The sequence below is a fragment of the Delphinapterus leucas genome, chromosome 16 (assembly GCF_059928025.1).
Source record: "Delphinapterus leucas isolate spDelLeu-1000000601 "Yukka" chromosome 16, BTC_Dleu_Yukka2, whole genome shotgun sequence".
Classification (NCBI taxonomy): Eukaryota; Metazoa; Chordata; class Mammalia; order Artiodactyla; family Monodontidae; genus Delphinapterus; species Delphinapterus leucas.
The window spans coordinates 29471912-29495507 of NC_143144.1; the positions used below are offsets into that span (position 1 = coordinate 29471912).

The following is a 23596-nucleotide window of genomic DNA, read 5'->3' on the forward strand; positions in this document are numbered from 1 at the left end:
TTCACTGGGATATAGAGAATAATCAGGCATTTGGAAGTCATTGAGGATTTCTAAGCAGCGGAGTATGAATACCAAAGAAGATGAATCTGATGGGAGTGTGCCAAATTAGGATAGGAAAAAAATATGAAGGAAGAGATATGGGATATAGTTTTGAAGGAAAATGATTTTGGCATTGACTAGATAGTTGTCAAAGGAGTGGGGAGCTATTGAGTAGAGGAGTGAGAAATCAAAAAGAGTGGGATTCTGGCTCAGGGCTCTGGAAGAAAGATACTTCTACAAAGCAAAATAGGCAAGTGGGAGGGAAGATGTGGAATTCAGTTGTTAACATGTTACTTGTATTGCTAGCCAGAGAGAGGGGCCAGGTGTGGAGGAGGGGATCGTGGAGTCACTTAGACTTGAGTGAGAGTTCTAATGGTTGTGTAGCAAAGCAGCTCCTGTTTAGACTTACCTTGGCAGAGGAATCCAGAGAAAGCCATCTGCGCACTCAGTTTTGAGACCTTGAGTTGAGATTTGCAAGACTTTTTCCTCAGTGCTGCCCTAAGCTTCTGCCAGTAGAGAGGATAGCAGGCTGAGTATCTGATGGCAGACAGTGAATTTAGAGATGGACCAGAAAGTAGAATGTGAGGCCAGACAGGGAGGAAGAGAGGAGGAGGATGAAAGGCATAAAAGAGGGATGAAGGGGGCTTCCCTGGTGGCGCAGTGGTTGGGAGTCTGCCTGCCGATGCAGGGGACACGGGCTCGTGCCCCGGTCCAGGAAGATCCCACATGCCGTGGAGCGGCTGGGCCCGTGAGCCATGGCCGCTGAGCCTGCGCATCCGGAGCCTGTGCTCCGCAACGGGAGAGGCCACAACAGTGAGAGGCCCGCGTACTGCAAAAAAAAAAAGAGGGATGAAGGGAATAAGAGGATTTGGGGGAAGAAGTCACATATTAGAACCTTGGAGGCTTAAAGGTTCCTTCTGGTATGCATTTCCATGCACACAGGTGTTCACTACATCTTGACTTCTGATAAAAGGAAATAATTCTAAGCTGGTATCATGAGAGATTTGAGTCTTTGAACAGTGGGCATCGTTTTTTTAAAAGCCGGTGAACTTAAGAGATTTGTTTTGTTTGAGCTTTTAAGATTCTCTAATGGTTGAAATACAACCCTGCTTAAAAGATGTGAAGTGACATAGAAAACAAACTTATGGTTACTAAAGGGGAAAGGGGGTAGGAGTGGGGATAAATTAGGAGTTTGGGATTAGCAGATACAAACTACTATATATAAAATAGATAACAATGTCCTACTGTATAGCGCAGGGAACTATATTCAATATCCTGTAATAAATCATAATGGAAAAGAATATGTATATATATATAACTGTACACCAGAAACTAACACAATGCAACATTGTAAATCAACTATACTTCAATTTAAAAAAATAAAATAAAATAGAAAAAAGACTATATCATTATTGGTATATTCTGTCAAATACTAAGGGAGATATGTTAAAATAATCCGTTATGATTGGGAAGTGTCTATTTCTCCTTTTAGGTCTGTCAATTTCTGTTTTGTATATTTTGAGACTATATTATTTCATGCATATACATTTAGAATTATTCAATCCTATTGGTTGATTGTGCTTTTAATCACTATGAAGTCTCTTAATTTCTTGTGATGCTTTTTGCTTTAAAGTCTATTTTGTCTGATTTTAGTATAGTGACACCATCTCTCTTTTCGTTAGTATTTACATAGAACTTCCCCCATTCTTCTACTTAAAAATTTTTCTGTATCTTTATTTTTAAAGGATGTCTCTTGTAAACAACATATGCAATTGTTTTTATGTAATATAATATTACAATTTTTGTCTTTTAATTGGAGTATCTTGTTCACTTACATTTAATATAACTACAAATATATTTGGGTTTACATCTACCATTTTATTTCTTCAGTATTTATCCCACATATTCTATATTCCTTTTTTCTCTCACTTCTTGACTTCTTTTCAATTAAACAAATATGTTTATTATTCCATTTCTTCCCTCTCTTATCTTGTTAATTATAAATTCTTCTATTATTATTTTAGTAGTTACTTTAGAGCATTCAACATATATCTTTGACTTATTAAAGTCTAATATAAAAGTACTTTTAGCATTTTTCATATCATTCAAGGACTTTAGAATACTTTAATTCCATTTCCTACCTCCAGTTTTTATGCTATTATTTTCATATGTTTTAATTCTACATATATTTTACACCTTACATGATATTATTATTTTTCTGTAGAAACAATATTCATTTTTTCATTTGTTACAGTTAACAGTTTGCATTTAATTTGGGGTTCTCTCCATATCTTGGTTGATTTTTTTTAAAGTTTAAATATAGTTAACTTTATTTTTTGTTTTGTATGGTTTTATGGGTTTTGTCAAATGCACCGAGTCATTTGGTGACTCTCAGAGTGGCACAGAGCCACCACCAAAACCTCTTGATATAGAACTGTCTATCATCCCTAAATTCCTTTGTGCTGTCCCCTTATAGTGTACTCTGTTCCTACCTCCAACCTCTACAGATATATGTAGCCTTCTGGGTCTGACTTCTTTCACTTAGCAATATACATATAGGATTCATACATGTTATTGTGTGAATCAATAGATTGTTTCTTTTTATTGCTGAGTAGTATTCTATTGTATAGTTGTACTATACTTTATCCATTTGCTAGTTGAAAGACATCTGAGTGGCTTCCAGTTTGGGGCAGTTATGAATAAAGTTCCTATAAACATTAATTTATCATAAGCATACATTTTTATTTCTCTTGGATAAATACCTAGTAGTAGGATTGCTGGGTCATATGGTTATATGTATGTTTAATTTTTTAAGAAACTGCCAAATTGTTTTTCAAACAATTTGCATCTCCATCAGCAACATTTGAGGCTTCCAGTTACTCCACGTCCTCATCACTACTTGGTATTATCAGTCTTTTTAGTTTTAGCCGTTCTAGTAGGTATGTAGTGGTATCTCATGGTAGTTTTTTTTTTTGCGGTACGCAGACCTCTCACTGCTGTGGCCTCTCCCGTTGCGGAGCACAGGCTCCGGATGCGCAGGCTCAGCGGCCATGGCTCACGGGCCCAGCCGCTCCACGGCATGTGGGATCTTCCTGGACCGGGGCACGAATCCACGTCCCCTGCATCGGCAGGCGGACTCTCAACCACTGTGCCACCAGGGAAGCCCTCATGGTAGTTTTAATTTGGTTATCCCTAATGACTAATTATGCTGAGCAGGTTTTAATGTGCTTATTTGCCACCCATATATCTTCTTTGGTGGAGTGTGTGTTTGGAACTTTTGGCAAGTTAGATATTGGGTTCCTTGTTGTTGTTTTTTTTTATTGTTCAGCTTTTAGAGTTATTTATATGTTCTGTATACAAGTCTTTGTCAGAAATATGATTTGCATATATTTTCTTCCAGCCCGTGGCTTGCTTTTGAATTCTCTTATCAGTGTCTTTTGCAAAGCAAGAATTTTCAATTTTAATAAGGTTCAAATTATCATTTTTCTTTCATGGATCATGCTTTTGTGGATTGTGCTTTCAGTGTCTAGAAATTCTTTACCTAATGTAGGGTCATGCAGATTTTCTCATGTATTTCTACTAGAAGTTTTGTAGTTTCACATTATACATTTAGGTTTATGATCCATTTTGAGTTAATTTTAAAAAACATTTTATTTTATTGAGATATAATTCACATACCATAAAATTCACCCTTTGGAAGTGTTTTTAGTGGTTTTTAGTATATTCACAAGGTTATGCAGCCATCACCACTATCTAATTCCAGAGCATTTCATCATCTGAAAAAGAAACCCCAGAAGTCAATAGCAATCACTGCCCCTTGCCCCTCCCCCAGCCTTAGGCAACCACTAATGTACTTTTTGCCTCTATAGATTCTTTCACTTAGCATTGTTCTCAAGTTTCATCCATTTTGTAGCATGTATTGGTATTTCATTCCTTTTTATTGCTGAATAGTGTTCCATTGTATAAATACATACATATTATCCATTCATCGTTCAGTGGACATTTGGATTGTTTTGGCTATTATGAATAATGCTGCTATGAACATTCATGTACAAGTTTGTGTGTGAACACATACTTTCAGTTATCTTGCATATATACTTAGGAGTGGTTGAGTTAATTTTTATATAAGGTGTGAGGCATGGGTTGTGTTTCTTTTTTTCTTTCTTTTTTTTGCATATGGACATCTAATTATTCCAACACCACTTATCGAAATAACTATCCTTTCTCCATTGAATTGCCTTTGACCCTTGTTAAAAATCAGTTGAGGGCTTCCCTGGTGGCGCAGTGGTTAAGGATCCTCCTGCCAATGCAGGGGACTCAGGTTCGAGCCTTGGTCTGGGAAGGTCCCCCATGCCACGGAGCAACTAAGCCCGTGCGCCACAACTACTGAGCTTACGCTCTGGAGCCCGCAAGCGGCAACTACTGAAGCCCGTGCACCTAGAGCCCATGCTCTGCAACAAGAGAAGCCACCACAATGAGAAGCCTGCGCACCCCAGTGAAGAGTATCCCCCGCTCACCGCAACTAGAGAAAGCCCACATGCAGCAATGAAGACCCAACGCAGCCAAAAATAAATAAATAAAATAAAAAAAATCAGTTGAGTGTATCTTGATTGTTTTGTTCCATTGATCTGTATGTCTGTCTTTTCTGCTAATGCCACACTATCTTGATCACCATACTTTTTTAAGCTTTGAATTTAGGTAGTTTGATTCCTTCAACATTTGTCTTCCTTTTCAAAATTGTCATTCTAGATCCTTTGCCCTTGTCTCATACATTTTAGAAATCAGCTGGTCAGTAATGATTCAAAAAAGTATACTGAGATTTTGATTGGGATTGCATTGAATGTATAGATCAATGGGGGGGGATTGTTATCTTACCAATTTGATTCTTCCAATCCATAAACATGGATTATCTTTTTACTTATTTAGGTCTTTGATTTCTTTCATCAATATTTTGTAGTTTTCAACACACAGATCCTGCACATATCTGTTAGATTTATAACTAAGTCTTTCATTTCTGGGGTGCTGTTGTAAATTGTATTGTTTTTAAAATTTTGAATCCAATGTTCATTGCTGATATATAGAAATACAATAAAATTTTGTATATCGACCTTGTATCCTGTACCTTTGTTAAACTCACTTATTAGTTCTAGGAGCTTTTTTTCTTAAAGTTCACTCTTATTTATTTATTTATTTTTGGCTGCGTTGGGTCCTCGTTGCTGCACGGGCTTTCTCTAGTTGTGGTGAGCAGAGGCCACTTTTCGTTGCGGTGCATGGGCTTCTCATTGCATTGGCCTCTCTTGTTGTGGAGCATGGGCTCTAGGTGCACGGACTTCAACAGCTGTGGCATGTGGGCTCAGTAGCTGTGGCTCTTGGCCTCTAGAGCGCAGGATCGGTAGCTGTGGCACATGGGCTTAGTTGCTCCACGACATGTGGGATCTTCCCAGATCAGGGATCGAACCCTTGTCCCCTGCATTGGCAGGCAGATTCTTAACCACTGCACCAACAGGGAAGTCCGTAGGAGCGTTTTTTTGTAGATTATTTGGAGTTTTCTATATAGACAATGTAATCATTATAGTTTTATATACATTTTGACCCTTTCTGTTGCTCTTCATTCCTTCCTGAATATCTTCGATTTCATCTGGGATTGTTTTCCTTTTTGTAGGACTTTCTTTAGGTCTTTTTTTTCTTTTTGATGTTGGTCTGTTGGTTAAATATTTTAATTTTTGTCTGAAAATGTCTTATTTTCATTTATTTTTAAGGAATGTTTTTTGCAAGATGTATTATTCTAAGTTGACAATTATTTTCTTTCAAAACTTTGAAGATATCCTTTGTTGTTCTGGCCTCCATTATTTCTATAGAGAAGTCAGTTGCTGCTGTTGTTACTACTTTGAAGATAATATTCCTTTTTCTCTCTGTTTTTTAGGGTTTTTCTTTGCCTTGTCTTTCAGCAGTCTTACTTTGATGTGCCAAAGGTGTGGATGTAGTTTTCTTGGTATTTACCCTGCCTAGGCTTCTTAACATTTCTTAAATACATAGCTTGTGTTTTTTTGTTTCTTTTGAAAAATTCTTAGTCAATAATCAATCTCTTCAAATACTGCTTTTGCTCTGTTTTCTCTCTTCTCCCCTTATGGGAAAATTACACATATTTTGTGCCTTTTCACTTTGTTCATATCTTTCATTTCCTTTCCGTATTTTCTATTTTTTCTCCCTTTGTTTCAGTCCTATTAGTAGCTAGTTTTCTAGTCCTCTCTTCAGCTGTGTTTACTTTGTGGTTAAACCCGTCTATCCAGTTCTTAATTTCATTCATTATATTTTCCAGTTTTAAAATTTCTATTTGATTTTTTGGATAGATTCTAGTTCGCCACTGAAAATTTTCTACTTGTAATTTGTTTTCTTAAATGTATTGATGATAGTTCATTTAAAATTGTTTCTGCTAATTCTCGTATATGAATTACCTGTAAGTCTGTTTTTATTATTTGGTCTTTCTCTGGTTTTTGGTCACTTGGTTTTGTCTCCTGGTAAGTCTGGTAACTTTTGATTGAATGATGGACATTGCGGATAAAAAATTATGGTGGAAATTTGAGCTTACATGTTATCTTCCTTCAGAGGGGGTTTGCTTTTACTTGAGGTCAGAGTTAGATCATCTTAATCTAGATTGAGATGGTTTAAATCTGGGTTTCAGCTCTTTTGATGGCTCATCTCTTAACATATCCTAGAAGTAAGGTTAGCCCTTAGTTTTAGGCTATAACTTGTCAGGTATCCCAGCTGAAAGCTGGAGATGTTTGCTAAATTTCCTATGTTTTGGCATCCCAGAACTCATTTTTAAAATCCTCAGTCCCAGGAGACTGCTGAATATCTACTTAGCATTTGGGCCCCTCAGATATTGGTTTACAAATCTGCAAATGCCTGCAGGGGAAGAATGTGACCAGATATCAGGTTCACACAATGTACTTCTTTTATCTTAGTGATCTTGGCCTCTCAAGTCTTCAGTGCCCTGGTAACTTTTCTTTTTGTTCAAACTTGCTTTCCTAGTTGTGGTTGGTGAAGAAGTTGATCTGATACAAGCTAATCCACCATATCCAGAAGCAATACAAAGAGCATGGACTTTGGAGCCAGAACTCCAGGATTCAAATCTCAGTTCCATCATTTACTTGTCCTGCGATCATGAACAAGGTATTAACTTTTTTTGAGCCTCACTTTTCTCATCACTAAAATGGTCATAATAACAGTAGCTACCTTATAGGGTTATTTTGATGATTTAACAAGTATTATATATAAAGTAGTATGTGTGTGTGTATATATATATATATATATATATATATATATATATACACTTTCCTACTTACCTTCTCGTTCTGGCCTCCATTGTTTCCATAGAGAAGTCAGTTATTGTTATTATTACTACTTTGAAGGTAGTATTCCTTTTTTTCTCTGTTTTTTAAGGTTTTTCTTTGCCTTTGTCTTTTGACAGTTTTACTCTGATGTGCCAGAAGTGTGGGTATGGTTTTCTTTGTATTTATCCTGTCTGGGCTTCTTAGCATTTCTTACATCATATATACTTTAAAAGTATATAATATAATATATATCTAAGAAAAGTGCCTGGAATCCAAAATATGCTGTATTGTTATTTGCTCTTATTATTTTTACTTGATGTGGTCATCTTTCCAGTTAGTGTTGTTTTCCACTGTGTTTTGTCATTTACAAATCCTCAATAGGCTCTGCTGGCTAGTAGATGAAGTCCAGACTCTACACCTGTAGTTCTCAGCCTTGGTGGCATATTGGAATAACCTGTGATATTTTTAAAATTCTGAGGCCCAAGTCAAACCAGGCCAATTACATCAGAACTTTTTTTTTTTTTTTTTTTTTGCGGTATGCGGGCCTCTCCCTGTTGCGGCCTCTCCCGTTGCGGAGCACAGGCTCCGGATGCGCAGGCTCAGCGGCCATGGCTCACGGGCCCAGCCACTCCACGGCATGTGGGATCCTCCCAGACCGGGGCACAAACCCATGTCCCCTGCATCGGCAGGCAGACTCTCAACCACTGTGCCACCAGGGAAGCCCCATCAGAACTTTTAAGGTGGGGTACAGATATTAATCAGTATTTTTTAAAGAGCCTCAGGTGATTCCAATGTTCAGCCAATGCTGGGGGCTCTCACACCTCCTCCTCCACTCTTCTGAGCCACTTTTGAGGGCCTGGAGAAGTGCCTGAGACACTACATGCTCTAGGGAGAGAGAGGAAATGGATGCAAAGAAAAGAGGAAAATAACTCACGGTGGTACCATAGGAACGTACTTGTGGGAATTCTCATTCTTTGGAGAAACAGCAAACTCCAGCTGTGTGCTCTGTTTTGTGGTTTTCATTTGGGAGGGGGCAACGTCAATGACCCCCCCCTTCTATCTCCACATCAAGCCATCTCTCAATTCACTCTCACCTTTCCGTCCCGAATTTACCTCCCTCTCTTTATTTAAAGAGTTGTTGAAATATCTCCTCCCTCTAAGAAGGTTTTTTGGTTTGTTTGGAGAAGGTACCTTCTCACAGGTACTAAAACATTATTCAAGGTGGTCCTGTCCAAGGAGGGGTATGGGGGCTAAGGATGGGCACTTGGGACGGCCAGAGGCACCAGGTGACTTCACAGCAGGTGAGAAAGGAGCATTGGAAAGGAGATGGGAGAGCCTCTGGAAAACTTATCAGATCATAAAATGTCACCTAGGCTAACCTCTGAATGTTTACAAAACTCCTTAGTGTGCGCCACTGATGGTAGAATTTTTAGGCACTGTGACATGCTGGTGGGGCGATATTTTGTCAAGAGATAAAGGGAGAAGGCCTAGACAGGTGCCTGTTCTGACGCCACATGGGGCAGGCATCTGCCAGCAGGGAGCCAAGCCCTTTGTGCCACCTTTACTGATGCCTTCAGAGAAGCGGTGTCCTGGCTGGAAAGGAAGAGGCTGGGGGAGAGGGGAATGGTGCGGTAGGGAATAATTTTAAACATTTTGGTGCTACGTAAGCTGTGAAGACATAGCATGTAGGTCTTCATGAGCCAACTGTGTTTCTCCTGAGCCAATGGGGTGGTGGGTTGTGAAGTTCTGTGATTCAGGATGCTTTCCTGGGCTGCCCCTGCTTTAGACAGGGAGCAAGAGCAAATGACATGAGATTTAAAATAATAATAATTGTATATAGTGCAGGGAAACAGGTCTCTCACCTCTAGTGATGGGAGAATAAATTCGTTCAATTTTTCTTAAAGCATGTGAGCAGCATGAATCCAAAGTCTTAAAAATGTTCCTGCGCTTTGACCCAGCAATTCCACTTCTAGGAATATATTCTAAGGAAGTAGGTGACAAGTGCACAATGATCTATGTATACTGACATTCATTATAAGCTTGTTCACTAAAAACAACCAAAATATCCAGCAATTAGGCAGTAAATAATGACTGGGAATATAGAATGCTATGCAGCTAGTAAAAAGGACACTGCTACTCCTCCATAGTTATTGAAATGGAAAGATGTTTATTATATTTTAAGCAAGAAAAGCAGGTCCCAGAACTACATTCACTGTGACCCTATTTCATTTATTTTGGTAATTTTTTTTCCTCCCAGACCATTTTATTGAAGATGAATGACTTCATGCTAAGCCTGTATCATGTGGGTAGCCCTGTTTTACACAGACTACTGCCAGAGTAGTTTATTACTACCAATAATGTGTGAATTACTTTGCATAGTGTCTGACATATCGTAGGTGCATAGAGGTAGAAAAAGTAAATATTACTTTCAGAAAGTCTCTTTAACTGTTAAAGAGACTTTACCTCTCTAGAGTGGTTTAGCATTTTAATAGAATAGAAAGTATGATACAAAAATTGGCAAAGTTTGCTGGCCAGAAATCATGTACTTGGTATGATCTCAATTTTGAAAAACACAGTACATGTGCCCATAAGGAAAGTCTGTAAAGATATCTTTATCTTATTAACAGTGTTTGAGCAATGTTGGGTTATGAGTCGTTTTTATGTCCCTTTTTTTTGTTTTAATACACCCAACCTCCTGTGATAGAATAGACTGTCTTTATTACTCTTTCTCTTCACTCAAAGTCTAAAAAAAAAAAAAAAAAAACCCAGGCTTTAATTACTGATATAAAGTAAAACAATAACTTGTTGGTTGGCTGAGAATTGCTGGAAATTAATAAATAGTTTGGAAATTATTTAGTAAATGCTAATTACTTAGCAAAAGTAATTAAAATATTTATAAGCGAACACCCATAAAACACCACCAAGCAAATACATTGCTCAATAAATGGTTTAATTAGTATTTCATTACTAGAAATTAATCTCAGTAACCAAACATTACTACAAATTACATGTAGGATGGACAACTTGTTTCACTGCTATTAATGATTTCAATTACAAAGTTTGTGCAAAGTCTAATTCCTTCCTGCTTCTCCCGCCTTCCTCCTGCGCCCACCTGGGCGAGTTCCCACACACTGGGCCTGAGTTAGGATGTTTGGGGCTGGGCTGCCACCTTCCACATTGTTGGAAATCCCGGATTAACAGTTTCCCTCAGCTTATTTCCCAGCTGTCTTGCAGAAATACTAGCCCTGGGTGCCTCTTAATCAGCTGGAATCAGCCTCCAGGAGCTGGTGGGCTTCTTACCACAGATATACTCTCCTCTGGCGTCTCCTAAATCACTTGGCTGCAAGGCCCGATTCCCTCCTCATGTCTGTGCCAAGACCTTCCAGCACTGGGTTGCGCTCCTTGTTCAGCTATCAGGCTGGGCCAGGTTGCTGCTAAGTCATAAAAGGGCATCTTCGTACCGATGAGAAAAAAGGAGTCCTTCCCTCCGGACAGATGTAGGCACATGTGAGGGTGGATTTTTGCCCCAACGTGTTTCTTTCTCAGGTTCCCCAGAGAACAGACTCTGAGACTCGAGATTTGCGTGCAGGCGTCTTACTGAGGAGTGTTCTCAGGAATAGCCCCTGAGTGAGGGAGTGAGGGAAGTAGGATGGGGTAGAGGGAAAAGTTGGACCACAACCGCACGGGAAGCTCCTGGATTGAGGCAAGGAAGGGGGCAGGCCTTTGTTATTTCAAACGAGCAGACATCACTCTGGGACTGATGTGCCTCTCTTTGGCTGAGGACAGGTCCTGGAGGGGGACTTGGTTACCAGCCATTAACAGGCAACACTCCCAGCAGCTAGAGGAACGAGTGCTTTGGCTCTGAAGGAGAAATATGGGCAGCATCCACTACAGTCCCCTTGTGTCATGGACAACCTGAGCAACCACACAGGAAGGTCCTTCTGGGGGTGGCCTGAGGCCATGAGTTGAATGGGCATGAGTTGTCCCATTGTTTTACTGGGACTGGGGGGGGTCTTACTTCTGCAGTTAGGGTGGATCCCCACTTAGGTACAAGCTGGGACTTATGCCTAGGCTGTAAGCTCCATGCGGGTGGGTCTGTGTCTCATGGTATCCCCAGAACTTAGCACAGTTTGTGGCTCAATTAATATTTGCTGATTGAGTCTATAGTAATAAAGACAGTCACCTAAATGCATTAATATAAGCTGTATTACAATTGATGAAGGGAAATACATAGAATGTGACCTAGGAGGGGTCAGGGAAGCTCCCTCGAAGAAATGACATGAGCTGAGACCCAAGGGATGGGTAAGAGTGGGCCAGGCAGAGTGGACTGGGGGTGGGGTGCATCCCAGCCTCCTAAGATAGGCATTTACCTTGGCCACGTCCTGAGGGGGTCTCCTCATGGAAAAACAGAGGCGACTTGAGAAATCACATTCACTGAAATCTCTCTTGTTATCTGTTGGTGAAATGTATCCTTTGTCCGTATCACAGCCTTATCTGGTATAAGATTCATGTGTTAGAGAGCTTTTCCACTGTGGCTTGGCCAGGCCCTGGTGGCATGAAGGTTGCCTGCACCTGACAGGTGCTTTCTGGAGTGAGAGATACAGGCCAGGTGTCACAGCTGGAGCTGGGGGCGGAGATCCCCCTGAACCCCCCATGGGGTCTCATGCATGTGAAGGCCACCTATTGTGGAGGAGCTGAGGCTGGAAGCAGCTGGGCTTCAGATCTAAACTCTTGCTTCCTCTTCGTCCTCATCTCCATCCTGCCCCTGGCTTTGCCCCTCTCCAGGCCTGTCTCCAGACTCCTCACTGCCCCAGGAGCATATTCTGCTCATTTTGCCTCCACTCCTGTGCATGAGTCCTCCCCTTTCTCCAGGACCACCGCTCTACTCAGAAAAGCCACCCAAAGCACCGCCATGGAGCCCTGGCCAGCAACTCCAGGTCATACGGAACTCACCCCTTTCTGCATTTCTACAGCCCTCAGCTGTAGATTCTTTAGGGCAGAGGCTGGTTTAGAAATCCGGGCCTGGTACCATACCTGGTCGAGAGCAAGAAGGTTGGGAGAGGCTGGAGGAGAGGAGAAGCCCTGAAGGAAAACCCATTGTGCTTGTCCCTGCCATGATGCCCTGGTTGGCGCCGGGCAGTGTGAGTGGTGGCCTGGACGACGTCTGCTGGCCTCCCAGCCAGGTGCACTGTGAGGGGTGCCGCGGGCCTGCCTTCTGCTGTTGGTGGTGGGTGGCAGCAACGGCCGGGAGGGGGAAGATGGAAAGTTCATATTTATCACGTCTGGGGCTTTGCCTGCCTTGTTCTTAATCAGTCTACAGCTAATTAGTCGCCTCCCCCAGCTGGCAGAGCACCATGAATCACCAAGGAAAAGGCTGAAGTCAGCCGGCCTCCTGCTCAGGGGAATCCCGGCTCATTGGGTGGGCCCTTCTTGCCTGGGGCATTATGAGGGCCACAGGATGCAGGAGCTCCTCTGGAAAGAATCTGAGGTTGTTGGGAAGGGGCCCTGGGGTCCTGTGCCACCTAGGGTGCCTGTAGGGGGAAGGGTGTGGCATCATCCTCTTTGCTGCAACGTAAAGGCTCACTTTCCCAAACTCACTTGCAGCCAGGAAAGGCATGGGACACAGTTTAGACCAATGGGGCATAAGCTGAAACCTGCTGGGGGCTCTTAGGAAGGCTTTTCCTTTCTTGATAAAGGGCGTTGGATGCTGCTGGTGCTGGCCCTTCTTGCCCTTTCTTCTTTTTGCCTTGAATGCAGACTTGAAGGCTGGAGCTGCAGCAGCCATCAGCTTCTATGAGGGAAAGACCAAGAGAATTGTAATGACACACACCGGCCATGAGCTGACAAACCAACTTGCCTACCTCCAGATTTCTGTCAGGTGAAAATAATAAATCTCCATTTGTTTAGTCCACTGTTGGTTGGTATTCTGTTAGCTGCAACTGAATACGCTTCTAACTGATACAGAGGGGAACTCTAGATGGTGCCAGCTTGACTGCACAGATGCCCACGGTACCAGAGTAATCCAGACATTGCTGGCCTCATCAGCCAGTGAGGTTATAATACCCACATGCCACCAGCTCTGCTCCCTCCTCCAATCCTTCATCTTCTAAAGTCTCATTCGTCAACCCTTTTTAGACACTTATGTTATTAAGAAAGTATCTGGGTGTGACATTGATGTGCCAGACATGTTAAATCCTGTGTAATGGTGTGCCTAGGAAGGCAAAACTAGATTTTCTGGCAAAAGAATAATCCCTCTTCTCTTAGTTATGCAGTGCTTATGTTAAGTAGGCAAATACATTGCTCTGGGAAAAGGGTGCAAAAAGGAATTATGTGATTCTGAGAAGGTTTTGCAGGGCTGATCATAGAGGCAGGATATTTGCATATGGGAGGACTGAGGTCAAGACCCTGACTGACCCTTCCCTTTTGGGGTTTAAGACTACTAGAGCCTTTCTGATATACTGAGTTGGGCCTCTCTGAGACCCTTTGGCAAGAAAGGGTAGAAGAAATGCCACAGGGGAACCTCATCATCAGGAAACAGGGACGCTGAATAGGTGAACCAAGCTAATATCAGGCCTAGATACTTGTTAGTGAGGCTGGTGCCCAGCCGGCAACTGGCGTGGCAGAGACCTCCAAGCACTCTGGTAGAGGTTGTGCTGTGGGAGCAGTGGCTGCATGTAAGTGTGTGAAATAAAAGAGTTGAAGCCTGGAGCCCAAGTGTGGGGCGCTGCTGTGCACCTCCAGGGTTGGCTCAGCAAGGGCAGCACTGAGCTCTGGACGTGGAGGCAGCAAACTGCGCAGGACCAGTTTTCAACAGCGACCCCTTGTGGCAGCGGGCTGATTAGACTGTTCAATTCTGTCTCCACCTGGCTTTTAGAGCCAGGACAGATCCCGATGCACTGAGTAGTGGTTCCAGTTCTTGGGCACCTTGGGGAAGGTGAGCGGAGGAAGATCCTGAGGGTAGAGGGTTGTACCGCACCGTGGATAGGAGGATGGACTCTGGCGTCAGACTGCTCGGGTTCCAGTTTCTGCTCTGCTACTTCCCTGGCCTGACCTCATGGGCTGCAGACCTGTACAGCCTCACTGGAGCCTGCCTTAATTAAACGGGCACCATGCTGGGCTTAATGCTTGCTGTCTTGAAAGTCTTAATAATTTTTAAAAATGTGTCAGCCATATTTTATTTTATTTTTTTAACTGAGGTATAGTTGATTTATAATACAATGTTGTGTTAGTTTCAGGTGTATGGCACAGTGATTCAGTTATACATACATATCTATCTATTCTTTTTCAGATTCTTTTCCCTTATAGGTTATTACAAAATATTGAGTAGAGTTCCCTGTGCTTGACAGTAGGTCCACGTTGGTTATCTATTTTATATATAGTAGTGTGTATATGTTAATCCCAGACTCCTAATTTATCTCTCCCCCCTCCCTTTTTGTAACCATAAGTTTGTTTTCTACATCTGTGGGTCTATTTCTGTTTTGTAACTAAGTTCATATGTATCATTGTTTTTTTAGATTTCATGTATAAGCGATATCATATATTTGTCTTTGTCTGGCATACTTCACTTAGTGTGACAATCTCTAGGTCCGTCCATGTTGCTGCAAATGGCATTATTTCATTCTTTTTTCATAATAAGTTATTTTTGAAGAAGGACCCCCTTCCACTCCTCTATTTTCATTTTTCACTTGGCCGTGCCAATTATGCAGTCAGTCCTGCTTGGGCAAATTACTTCTCTATGCCACAATTTCCCCATCTGTAAAATGGATTTAAAACAACCCTGCCTCAGAGAGCTGTTGTAAGATTAAATGAGTTATATACATAAAGTACTCAGAGCAGGATCTGGCATGTAGTAAGCACTGTGTAAGTGTTAGCCATTGTTACTGTTCCTGTTAGTTTAGGCTGATGAGGACTCCAGCGATTAATCTGTAAAACACAGAGACATGACTACATTTCTGTCTCCAGCTAGTGAAGCAGATGAGATCAGTACATGGGGGAACAATGCAAGGAGAGGAAAATGTGACCCCTGGACTTCCTTCTCACACAAGATGAGATGCTTCATTGAGCCCACATCCATCTGGGCCCACGAGGCTGACAAGAGAGCAGAACGCTGGGGCCTGAGAATTGTGGAGTCAAGGCCAACCTCCTGCTGCAGGGGCTGGCAGCAGGAGTGGGCACGGCTCAGAGGCGCAGGCTGGGGCACCTCCGAAAGCAGCCGGCCTCCTCCCCATGGGGTCAGACTGAGAGGCAGGCTGTCATCAGACTCAGGCCCTGCTGTCCCTCCTCTCGGATGAGACACACTGTCAGGGAAGGATGGCCCCGCCCCAGCCTTCCCTCCCGCCTGGACCCATCTTGCATTTACAGAACCAGATCAGAGGATAGGATGCTGGGAAGGATGCTTTATTATGATGATGATTCTAAATAAAATTATTTCTTGGCATGTAGCCTACACACAAAAAGAGGAGAAATCATAGGTGCTCAGCTCAATGAATCCTCCAAAAATGAACACACTCAGTTCAAGATATAGGACATCCACCAAAGTCAGGAAGCTGCCAGCCACACTTCCCTCCCCGTCACTCCCCCCTTCGCCAGTCAGCCACTATCCTGAATATTATTTTCTAAAACCATTAGATTTCATTTTCCCAAATTTTTTATTTTGGAAAAATTTAAATCTACAAAGTAAATGGAAATAATAGAATAGGAGCACCCATATACTCACCTAGATATACCAGTTGTTAACATTTTGCAACATATTCTCTCTCTGTCTTTCTGTCTCCCTTTCTGTCTCTCTTTTTTCTCCTCCCATCCCTACACACACAATTTTCTGAACCATTTGAGAGTTATTGGCAGACATCATGACACTTTATCCCTAAATATTTCAGCACACATCCTAAGAAGGAGAACATTTACATACTGCAGTTATTACAATAAAGAAATTTAACATTGCTACAATATCATTATATAATATACAGTTGATATTCATATCTCCCACTTATCCCAATGATACATATATAAATATATAATATATATCCCAATGATATTATGTATACATATATATATGTGTGTGTGTGTGTGTGTGTGTGTGTATATGTGTATATATATATATATATATATATATATGAAAGCCTGGAACACACTTTGCATTTAGTTGTATGTCTCTTTCGTCTTCTCTAATCTAGAATAGGTTCTCTCTCTCTCTCTCTTTTTTTTTTTTGTCTTTCATGACACACATTTTTGGAGCATATAGTCAGGTTTTCTAGAATATCTCTGAGTTCAGATTGTCAGATTATTTCCCCATGATTGAATTTAGTTTAAACATTCTTGGCAAGAATGCTATAGGAGTTTTATTATTATGTATATGTTCTTTATAATTAATTATTAATGAGAGTAGCTGCAACTTATTGAGTGCCCATGATGTGACGTGGGGATTTTGATGTCCACTTAAAAACCAGGTAACTGAGGCAGAGAGTGGCTAAGTACTTTTCCCAAGGTCAGATGGTCAGAAAGAGGAAGTGCCAGGATTAGGCTTGTCTGACCCCAGTGCCCATGCTCATAGCCCGTTCAACCCACTGTCAGAGATGACTGGTCCCGCTGGAAGTAGACCTGAGGCTGTGCCCTGGAGGGCAGGGACGGCGTTATGTTCTCTGCTGAATTCCAGGCTTAGCCAGGGCCAAACCCAGAGCAAGGGTCCATGATTGTTTATTAAATAAATGGATGAATGATTGTTTTATGGACAAAGGTTAGCATGGAGTCCATGGACCACTGGCATCAAAATCACCCAGAAAACTCGTCAGAAATACACATCTGTGGGCCCCACTGCCAACCCACAGAAACTGAATCTCTGTTGATAGGACCCAAGGATCTATGTTAGGTTTTCCTGATACCCAGATATAGACAAAATTAAGTGAGAAAAGCAAGTTTCAAAACAGGGTGTGCTGCATTATTCCATGTCTTTTTCTCTGTGTTTTAAGGTTGCATGGTTACATACAGAGTTACCGTTTCTTTTTGTTTGTTTGTTTTTTGGCTGCATTGGGTCTTTGTTGCTGCGCGTGGGCTGTCTCTAGTTGTGGCAAGTGGGAGCTACTCTTCATTGCGGTGTGCGGGCTTCTCATTGTGGTGGCTTGCTTCAGTAGTTGTAGCTCACAGTCTCTGGAGTGCAGGCTCGGTAGTTGTGGCACACGGGCTTAGTTGCTCCGCGGCATGTGGGATCTTCCCGGACTAGGGATCGAACCCGTGTCCCCTGCGTTGGCAGGCGGATTCTTAACCACTGCGCCACCAGGGAAGTCCCTAGAGTTACAGTTTCGAGAAGGATGTTAGAACTGTTAACAGTGTGTTACCTCTGAGGAGTGGGACTGGGGCCCTGGAGAAGGAGAGGAAGACTTTACCTTCTCTCAATACACTGCTAGAAATGACACAAGTGATCACTTAATATATTCTTTTTGTAAAAAATTAAACCCTACAGATAAGTATGGTAATTAAGTAACTTATCACCCAGTCTGAACACTTTTGAGAGTGAAAGGCAGTGCTGTTATTAGTTACAGCAGCAACAGAGAAAACAGAGGCCGTTCTGGGCAAACCTGGGCAAGCGGTCACCCTGCATAGGGTGACCAAAGTCCCCTTTGATCACCTCCCATCCTGGTTACAGCCACCCCTAATCAGGGGTAACCACTGTTACCAGTTTGATGTATTTTACAGACCCTTTTAGTATAATATGTAGCCACTGAAAGCACCTTGTTTTGAGACTTCTCTTTTTACATAAGTGGTATCACACTAAATATATCAACATGAAAGTTGTTTTTTCTCATTCAACAATATATGTCTTAGAGATCTGGCCATGTCAAGCCCACGTGGGTCTGCTTCATTCCTTTTAGCTGCTGTCAAGCATTCCACATGTGAATTTTTCCACTCTGTTGTGGATGGATATTTGGGTTGTTTCCAGTTCTTTAGAATGACTAACCATGCTGCTGCTGATGGCTACGGTGATACTGTCCCAATAGCAGAACCACCCAGCGTCCAACAGAAGTCAGTCTAAAAATATTCTCAGGAGATGGCGTTTTTGAGGAATGACTGGATTTATGAGTAAGGTCCCTCACCAGGACTGAGGCTCCTCCATTTGCCCTGTTCAGGGATGGTACAGGGCTTCAGAGATGGGGCTGTACCCAGCTTCACCATGAAAGGCTCTCAGAATGCCCTTGGCCTCTCCAAGCTGTTCCCGCAGTTGAGGTCCAGCAGAAGCTCCTGTCCCCAGGCCTGGTACCTCCAGTCTCACTGCTCTTCCTCTTCTCCTCTTGCCTCTACTGCTCATAAGGCTCTTGCACTCACATGGAGTGACGCTTGGCTATGGTGGAAAGAGCCAGAGACTGTTCGATTCCCAGTTCTGCCACTGACAGACCGTGTGACCTTGAGTGAATCTCTTTCCCTCTCTGGGTCTCCAGTGCTTCATCTGTGGGATGGGGAGAATAGTATTCACGTCCTGGGCTTGTGAGCTCTTCTGTGGGATCACAGAACGGGTCACGTACATGCCCCCGTCCCCTCCACGAGGGTGCTCCATGAGTGGTCACTTCAGTCCCCTTTCCCTTGTCTCACTGTCGCTTTGTGTGGACTAGTGTCACCGCAAAACTGAAAAGCTAGTCGATGCTTCTGAGGACAAAGATTGTATCATCTCCCACTTTGGCATTGTCCCTGCCCCTCTCAAGTCCTGGTGTAGGTTTGGAGCACACTTTGGGGCCCCAGGAGAGAGGGAGTGATGTAAAGAGGCTGCCTTTATTCAGGGTCCTGGGAGGCTACCCAGAGAAAGATGGGGAGACAGCGCCCTACCCTTGGACTGATCCCTCACTTGTGGGAGTTTTTAATCTAATGAGGCAATAGTTCCTAATTGTAGAATCTCCTGTCTGATGGGAGAGAGCGTCTCTGCCTCCAGGGGATCTCCTAGTGTGATGGGAAGGACATGGTCAGTATCCCCTGAAGCTCCTTGCCTGATGAGGGAGAGATGTTATCAGTTCCCAGGGAAGTTTCCAGATTGATGGAGGAGACATACATCTGGGGCGCCTTCCTGACTTTCATTGAAGATTTCCATTTTGTGTGAACCTTTCTTACAGCGTCCCTTCCTTAACATGTACATTCTGCTTGCTCTCTCTACAGGACTGTGAGTTTCATGAGGGCAGAACTGATATCTCATCACTGGGATTTCTGGTCCCAGCTTGTTGCTGGGCGTCCTAAGGAACGCTTGAAGATTGGCCACATTCTCAGGGGCTCCCAAGAGTCAGGGTTCTCAAGCTACTCAAGGTCAGACAAAGCAATTTAGAGAATGAGAGTGAGTCATCAGAGGGGCGTGGTGGGGGAGGGGATGGGTGGGCGGTGGCCTGGGCCTGGGGTCTGCCCTCACACCCTCTCTCCACTCCCTTCTGGAAGCTGCTGCAGCTCTGCCTGTGGCATCTCACAGGAGCGCTCCCACAGCCTCTCCCCCCATGGGAGCTGGGTGCTGAAGTGGGCGCCTCTGCCTGTGTAGGAGACGAGACACATCAGATCCCCGGGCTGATGGGCAAGTCAAAACTGCTGGTTAAGTGGCTTTAAAGTAGTGGCCATTTATAAGTTAATGAAAGAGAAAATAGGCACATTATACATACAGATTTGTCCTTAATGAGGGGAAAAGGCATTGTTTACTGATGTGCAGTTCTAATTATCCACGCACAAGGCTAGCTTTTTTCCAGCAGCACCATGTGCCTCCATTCTGCAATCTTCCACCGTGTTCCTTTAACCCCTTCAGGGCCCAGCTGGGCACTGACTCATCCCTCAAAACATCAGTTTCCTGTGCTGCCTGAGTAGCCAGTTCCTGAGCGAGTCTGTAGGACCTTTGACCCCAAGACTCCCGGCAGCTGCTCGTGTCCTCTGCTCTCCTCAGCTGGTTGGCCAGATGGAGGACAATGCTGCCAGGGCCCTCAGGGCAGCCACCCTTGGAGAGAGGCAGAGCTCAGGAATGGCTGCTTTTCTGGGGCAGGGGGTTGCGGGGTAGCAGGAAGGACCCAACTGAGGGGACAGATGGAGGGTGAGGGCTGCAAGCCAGGGACCCCCCAGGAGGCAAGGGTTCGGGAGCATCACCCAGCAATCCCACCCTTTATGGTTTCTCTGAAGTGGGGAGGTGGGGGGGGGACAGTCCAGAAAATGTCAGGAAGGAAGGGGGCTCCACTTGGGAAAGGTGAATGGCAAGGTGCATCCCAAACGGGCACCTCCCTGAAGCCATTGCTGAGGTTACACCCGTGTGTTTCTCACGTTAGCATAAGCACACATGAGGTCACTGTAAGATAAACAGATAACCCTCACTGCCCCGTAAGCTCCTCTTTTATCCCCAGGTCCCAGCCCTTTACACCAACCTGCTAGATGCTGCTTGTCCTCAGTGGGGAAATGAACAAGCCACAGAGATGGGAGTGGGACATGAACGACTGTTGCCAGAGTGAGGTCACTGATATCCCCTGCTCAGCTGGGGAAGTCAGTGAGGACAGAGGAAGCTGAAGCAGTTACTGGAAGGTGGGAGGGGAGATGGCTAGGTTGACCCCAAACTCTTACCATCAGGGGCACACTGGAGCTGTCTTCTGGAGCCAAGTCTGGGAGGGAATGTGGCTTTCTCTTGAACTTTCTGGGTGAGTTACAGGCAGTAGTTGTAACTTGCTAATGCTCAGAGTGCCTTCACGGCTCTGGTGGCAGGGGGTGGGGTGGGGGGAGGTGGGGAGGTGTGGGGGGGCGGTCTAGGAAAGTGTGGCTCAGGTTTACTCACAGGTTATTGCAGTGGAGGCAAAAACGCTACCTCTGTGACCCCTGGACAAGAGTACACGCGGTGGGGACTTCCCTGGTGACGCAGTGGTTAAGAATCCACCTGCCAACGCAGGGGACACAGGTTCGTGCCCTGGTCCGGGAAGATCCCACATGCCACGGAGCAGCTAAGCCCGTGCGCCACAAATACTGAGCCTGTGCTCTAGCGGCCATGAGCCACAACTACTGAAGCCCGCACGCTTAGAGCCGTGCTCCGCAACAAGAGAAGCCACCGCGATGAGAAGCCCGCTCACCGCAACTATAGAAAGCCTGCGCGCAGCAACAGAGACCCAACGCAGCCCAAAATAAGTAAATAAAAAAAAATTTTTTTTAATTTAAAAAGAGTACATGCAGTGACCGCACAGCGTGATTCTGAGGGTTTGATAGAAGGGAGGACTTAGTGATAGATTCAATGGACAGTTGAACAACTTTTGTTTGAAAATATATTTGAAAATTTAGGTAAAACGGACAAAGTCCTAGAAAAACAAAAATGACCAAAACCGACAAAACAATAGAAGGCCTAAATCATCCTATAACTATTAAAGAATCTGAATCTTTTTTTTTTAATTGAAGTGTAGTTGATTTACAATGTTACAATGTGTTAGTTTCTAGTATACAGCAAAGTGATTCAGTTATACATACATATACATATATATATCCTTTTCCATTATTTTTTAAAGTATACATATTAATAATTTTCATTTTGCCAAAGTGAAAATAACTTTCATCAATAGTCAACTCCCTTCTTAATTCCTTATAAAACAATTTCATTAAAATGTTCATGCTTTTGCCTTTTCCGGTTTTCTTTCTCATTGTGTGCTTAACTTTTCTAGTCTGTTTCTCTCTTATGTTTTATCATAGGATATTGGATATAGTTCCCTGTGCTATATGGTAGGACCTTGTTATTTATCCATTTTACGTACAGTAGTTTCTATCTGCTAATCCCAAACTCCTACTTTATCCCTCCCCCACCCCCTTTCCCCTTTGGTAACCGTAAGTTTGTTTTCTATGTCTTTGAGTCTGTTTCTGTTTCGTAAATAAGTTCATTTGTGTCATATTTTAGATTCCACATATAAGTGATATAATATGGTATTTGTCTTTCTCTTTTTGACTTACTTCACTTAGTATGATAACCTCTAGTTCTATCCATGTTGCTGCAAATGGCATTATTTCATTCTTTTTTGTGGCTGAGTAATATTCCATTGTATATATGAACAACATCATCTTTATCCATTCATCTGTCAATGGACATTTAGGTTGCTTCCGTGTCTTGGTTATTGTAAATAGTGCTGCTGTGTATTCAATAGATTGGGGTGCAAGTATCTTTTCAAGTTATAGTTTTTTCCGGATATATGCCCAGGAGTGGGATTGCTGGATCATATGGTAACTCTATTTTTAGTTTCTTAAGGAACTTCCACACTGTTTTCCATAGGTACTTCACCAATTTACATTGCCACCAACAGTGTAGGAGGGTTCCCTTTTCTCCTCACCTTCTCTAGCACTTATTATTTGTAGACTATCTGATGATGGCCATTCTGACTGCTGTGAGGTGGTACCTCATTGTAGTTTTAATTTGCATTTCTCTAATAATTAGTGATGTTGAGCGACTTTTCATGCACCTGTTGGCCATCTGTATGTCTTCTTTGGAGAAATATCTATTTAGGTCTCCTGCCCATTTTTCGATTGGGTTGTTTGTTTTTTGTTATGAGTTGTATGAGCTGTTTGTATATTTTGGGAAGTAAGCCCTTGTCGGTTGCATCATTTGCAAATATTTTCTCCCAGTTCGCAGGTAGTCTTTTTGTTTTGCTTATGGTTTCCTTGGCTGTGCAAAAGCTTATGGCTTTTTAAAAAAAATATTTATTTATTTGGTTGTGCCAGGTCTTAGTTGCAGCAGGTGGCCTCCTTAGTTGCGGCTCCAGGGCTCCTTAGTTGTGGGTTGCTGGCTCCTTAGTTGTGGCACCTGGGCTCCTTAGTTGAGACAGATGGACTCCTTAGTTGCAGCTCACGGGCTCCTTAGTTGAGGCATGTGAACTCTTAGTTGTGGCATGCGTGTGGGATCTAGTTCACTGACCAGGGATTGAACCCAGGCCCCCTGCACTGGGAGCGTGGAGTCTTATCCACTGCACCACCAGGGAAATCCCAAAAGCTTATAGCTTTGATTAGGTCCCATTTGTTTATTTTTGCTTTTATTTCTTTTTAAAAAATTTTTTATTGGAGTATAGTTGATTTACAATGTTCTGTTAATATCAAGTGTACAGCAAAGTGAATCAGTTGTACATATACATATTGATATATCCATTCTTTTTTAAGATTCGTTTCCTGTACAGGCCATTACAGAGTATTGAGTAGAGTTCCCTGTGCCATATGGTAGGTCCTTATTGGTTATCTATTTTTATATAGTAGCGTGTATATGTCAATCT

The 23596-nt window shown here is 43.0% G+C and overlaps 2 pseudogenes; one reads left to right on the top strand and one right to left on the bottom strand.

Moving 5' to 3' along the window:
• Window positions 1–23596, top strand: part of LOC149747244 (uncharacterized) — a 119467-nt pseudogene that overhangs the window by 54031 nt on the left and 41840 nt on the right.
• On the bottom strand, window positions 9118–13603 carry LOC149747245 (uncharacterized; annotated as a pseudogene).